Below are 5676 nucleotides of genomic sequence, written 5' to 3'. Positions count from 1 at the left end.
TGAAATCAGACAGTAATGACATCAGACAGTAGTGAAATCAGACAGTAATGACATCAGACAGTAGTGAAATCAGACAGTAGTGAAATCAGACAGTAGTGAAATCAGACAGTAATGAAATCAAGACAGTAGTGAAATCAGACAGTAATGAAATCAAGACAGTAATGACATCAGACAGTAATGACATCAGACAGTAGTGAAATTAGACAGTAATGAAATCAGACAGTAGTGAAATTAGACAGTAATGAAATCAGACAGTAGTGAAATCAGACAGTAGTGAAATCAGACAGTAATGAAATCAAGACAGTAATGACATCAGACAGTAGTGAAATCAGACAGTAGTGAAATCAGACAGTAAAGTATAATTCTGAGGGACAGATTTGGTCTCCAAGGACAACGTATTCTGTTAGAGAGGATGTGAACCCTGTATTAACGTTGCCATACGCAAGGCATCAATCATACTACAGATTTATCAGCTCAGACACAAATGGAAATCCATCCCAAATGGCCCCCTACTCCCTATATAGTGCACTAATTTAAACTTGCCAAATGGCCCCCTACTCCCTATATAGTGCACTAATTTAGACTTGCCAAATGGCACCCTATTCCCTATATAGTGCACTAATTTAGACCAGCCAAATGGCACCCTATTCCCTTTATAGTGCACTAATTTAGACCAGCCAAATGGCCCCCTACTCCCTATATAGTGCACTAATTTAGACCAGCCAAATGGCCCCCTACTCCCTATATAGTGCACCAATTTAGACCAGCCAAATGGCCCCCTACTCCCTATATAGTGCACTACTTTAGACCGGCCAAATGGCCCCCTACTCCCTATATAGTGCACTACTTTAGACCAGCCAGTCAGTAGAAGCCCCTCCGGCAGGCAGGAATCACTATCGTTATAACGTAGTGTGATATAGACTGTTGTAGTCGTCACACGCACAGGCAAACAACTTCAATATGCTGCAGATGTCTTGACAGAGTAGGAGAGGCTTTACTGTCCTCAACTTCCACATGTTGCAGATGTCTTGACAGAGTAGGAGAGGCTTTACTGTCCTCAACTTCCACATGTTGCAGATGTCTTGACAGAGTAGGAGAGGCTTTACTGTCCTCAACTTCCACATGTTGCAGATGTCTTGACAGAGTAGGAGAGGCTTTACTGTCCTCAACTTCCACATGTTGCAGATGTCTTGACAGAGCAGGAGAGGCTTTACTGTCCTCAACTTTAATATCTGATGTGGAGTTCAAGATAAACAGTTCTCACACTGAATCTTTGTGACTTTGTGTAGTGACATAAATGATCACATTTGAGTTCAACATCAAGAAGAGATTGTACCATGTACAGGGGCATTCGGACAACATCTAGAAGAGATTGTAGCATGTACAGGGGTATTCGGACAACATCTAGAAGAGGTTGTGCCATGTACAGGGGCATTCGGACAACATCTAGAAGAGGTTGTGCCATGTACAGGGGCATTCGGACAACATCTAGAAGAGGTTGTGCCATGTACTGGGGCATTCGGACAACATCTAGAAGAGATACTACCATGTACAGGGGCATTCGGACAACATCTAGAAGAGATAGGGGCCATGTACAGGGGCAATCGGACAACATCTAGAAGAGATAGGGGCCATGTACAGGGGCATTCGGGCAACATCTAGAAGAGATAGGGGCCATGTACATGGGCATTCGGACAACATCTAGAAGAGATAGGGGCCATGTACAGGGGCATTCGGACAACATCTAGAAGAGATAGGGGCCATGTACAGGGGCATTCGGACAACATCTAGAAGAGATAGGGGCCATGTACGGGGCATTCGGACAACATCTAGAAGAGATAGGGGCCATGTACAGGGGCATTCGGACAACATCTAGAAGAGATACTACCATGTACAGGGGCATTCGGACAACATCTAGAAGAGATCCTACCATGTACAGGAGCATTCGGACAACATCTAGAAGAGATACTACCATGTACAGGGGCATTCGGACAACATCTAGAAGAGATACTACCATGTACAGCGGCATTAGGACAACATCTAGAAGAGATACTACCATGTACAGGGGCATTCGGACAACATCTAGAAGAGATACTACCATGTACAGGGGCATTCGGACAATATTCAGACAGGTTGACTTCTTCCACATGTTGTTACGTTACACCAGTTCAGAAATACACCGTGTTTCACACAGCCTGATATAACAGGCAGAATTACACCGTGTTTCACACAGCCTGATATAACAGGCAGAATTACACCGTGTATCACACATCCTGATATAACAGGCAGAATTACACCGTGTTTCGCACAGCCTGATATAACAGGCAGAATTACACCGTGTTTCACACAGCCTGATATAACAGGCAGAATTACACCGTGTTTCACACAGCCTGATATAACAGGCAGAATTACACCGTGTATCACACATCCTGATATAACAAGCAGAATTACACCGTGTTTCACACAGCCTGATATAACAGGCAGAATTACACCGTGTTTCACACAGCCTGATATAACAGGCAGAATTACACCGTGTATCACACAGCCTGATATACCAGGCAGAATTACACCGTGTATCACACAGCCTGATATAACATAACACCGTGTATCACACAGCCTGATATAACAGGCAGAATTACACCGTGTTTCGCACAGTCTGATATAACAGGCAGAATTACACAGTGTATCACACATCCTGATATAACATAACACCGTGTATCACACAGCCTGATATAACACGCAGAATTACACCGTGTATCACACATCCTGAAACAACAAGCCAGTTGTATTGTAACTAGTTAGTGTTTCGTTTCAGTCATACAAGTCAACAATATTTTCCTCCACTTCAGTCTCATTCCCAACCATAAAAATAGAAACACACACACAACACACAGAGAGAGAAAACCTGATTTAAAAAACAACAAACAAACAAAATTGTTTTTCTTCCTCGTACTGTAAGTAAACAAGTTTTCATTCCGTCTTGATTAAGTCTTCACATCAGAGCCGTACAGAGGGGGGGGTAAGATACAACGGGGACTCGTCCGCTTATCAAGGTTGCTTTCCATATAATAACATGTATTTGCAAGGCAGCCCTGCGAGTGATGTTGGCAAATGACTTTTGATGTGCAGTTGGATTAACATAACTGGGGAGGAGGGATAGGAGTGAAGAGCTCCCTCGGCCCCAGAAGACACGGAGAGTACTACCACGTATTAATGACTGACGTTGCCTTCCAAATGGCACACTTCTTCTACCCTTTGAGCATAGGGCTCGGGTCGATAAGAAGCGCACTACGTACCGGATAATGATGTCATTTGGGACACAACTGGGGCTTTTATTCCCCCCAAAAACCACAAATCAAACAGAAAAATGAAACAGGATGTAAACACAGAATAGGAAGTAGAATATCAGACAGGATGTAAACACAGAACAGAAAGTAGGATATTAAACAGGATGTAAACACAGAACAGGAAGTAGGATATTAAACAGGATGTAAACACAGAATAGGAAGTCAAATATCAGACAGGATGTAAACACAGAACAGAAAGTACGATATTAAACAGGATGTAAACACAGAACAGGAAGTAGGATATTAAACAGGATGTAAACACAGAACAGGAAGTAGGATATTAAACATGATATAAACACAGAACAGGAAGTAGGATATTAAACAGGATGTAAACACAGAACAGCAAGTAGGATATTAAACAGGACATAAACACAGAACAGGAAGTAGGATATTAAACAGGATACGATCGGCGGAAGGATGAATTCCGACTATACCAGCCAGAATATAGCATGAGCTTGTAGCACGGCAACTTGGTATGAACTTTGAACTCTTATTCACTAAAGGTGACGATACCTCCTAGCCGTTGAGTTAGCAGCAACAGCAGCTGGAAAAGTGGGCTAGGAAAGGACGGACAAAGTATCTGCTCTACCACACGACGACGGTACTACAGCGTATCCACTTTACCACCAGACATTCACCAGAGGACAAGAGATCCCTGCAGGGCAACCCAGCCTTCCATCTACGAACAACCTATCGAAGCGCAGCTCAGAGTAAATATTTCTTGCATTTTACTTTTCCAAATGGGTGGTTATTTAGAATGCATAAGATTCTGTATTTACGATAGCGTTACTGGCCTAAAGTCCCATAGAGAATCAATCCCTTTGTTCCTCAGTCTTCCCGCCCTTTCATTCAAACCCAACCCCCTTTCTTTGTGTAACCAGCCGTCATACAGGTTCCGTCCACCAGGGACGTTTTCTTACATGACATAATTAGTAATCAATGTATGATCCATTCTGTGTGATTATTTAGGTATTTAGTAAATGAATAATTAAACCCTATTTTGTATTGCTGATTCAACTTGTTAACCAGGCTTCGTGAAGATAACCAAGAATTCTACGACGTTCAGATGATACTGAAATAAGGTGCTGATGAATGATTGACTGCTATTTGGAGGTCAAATATTACCAGGTCTTTAAGAGTTTATTCGGAAGATAACGGCTCTATAAACAGTCTTTCGTGGTGCCCCGGTCTTTCTAGTTAATTACATTTACATGATTAGCTCAATCAGGTGATATTAATTACAGATAAATTATTTTATAGAATAGCATGTCATATCACGTAATCCGGCATAGCCAAAGAGACGACACCGGTGAGGGGAGGACGGCTTGTAATGATGAATGGAACGGCATCAACCAGATGAAAACCATGGGGTTTGAAACAGTTCCATCAACTCCACTCCGAAAGGTCTTATGAGCCGTCCTCCTCTCAACAGCCTCCACTGGTATCTATCAATTTAGGTGTGTGTTCCAACTGGCGCTCTATTGCCTGTATAGACCCTGGTCTAAAGTAGTGCACTATATAGGGAATAGGGTTCTATAGGGCCCTGGTCTAAAGTAGTGCACTATAAAAGGAATAGGGTTCTATAGGGCCCTGGTCTAAAGTAGTGCACTATAAAAGGAATAGGGTTCTATAGGGCCCTGGTCTAAAGTAGTGCACTATGAAGGGAATAGGGTTCTATAGGGCTCTGGTCTAAAGTAGTGCACTATATAGGGAATAGGGTTCTATAGGGCCCTGGTCTAAAGTAGAGCACTATAAAAGGAATATGGTTCTATAGGGCCCTGGTCTAAAGTAGTGGACTATATAGGGAATAGGGTTCTATAGGGCCCTGGTCTAAAGTAGTGCACTATGAAGGGAATAGGGTTCTATAGGGCTCTGGTCTAAAGTAGTGCACTATATAGGGAATAGGGTTCTATAGGGACCTGGTCTAAAGTAGTGCACTATATAGGGAATAGGGTTCTATAGGGTTCTGGTCTAAAGTAGTGTACTATGAAGGGAATGGGGTTCTATAGGGTTCTGGTCTAAAGTAGTGTACTATGAAGGGAATAGGGTTCTATAGGGACCTGGTCTAAAGTAGTGTACAGTCGTGGCCAAAAAAAAAAAAATCAAATCAAATTTTATTTGTCACATACACATGGTTAGCAGATGTTAATGCGAGTGTAGAGAAATGCTTATGCTTCTAGTTCCGACAATGCAGTAATAACCAACAAGTAATCTAGCTAACAACTCCAAAACTACTACCTTATACACACAAGTGTAAGGGGATAAAGAATATGTACATAAAGATATATGAATGAGTGATGGTACAGAGCGGCAAAGGCAAGATGCAGTA

The sequence above is a fragment of the Oncorhynchus clarkii genome, chromosome 18 (assembly GCF_045791955.1).
Source record: "Oncorhynchus clarkii lewisi isolate Uvic-CL-2024 chromosome 18, UVic_Ocla_1.0, whole genome shotgun sequence".
NCBI lineage: Eukaryota > Metazoa > Chordata > Actinopteri > Salmoniformes > Salmonidae > Oncorhynchus > Oncorhynchus clarkii.
Note: the sequence above shows the minus strand (reverse complement) of the source record.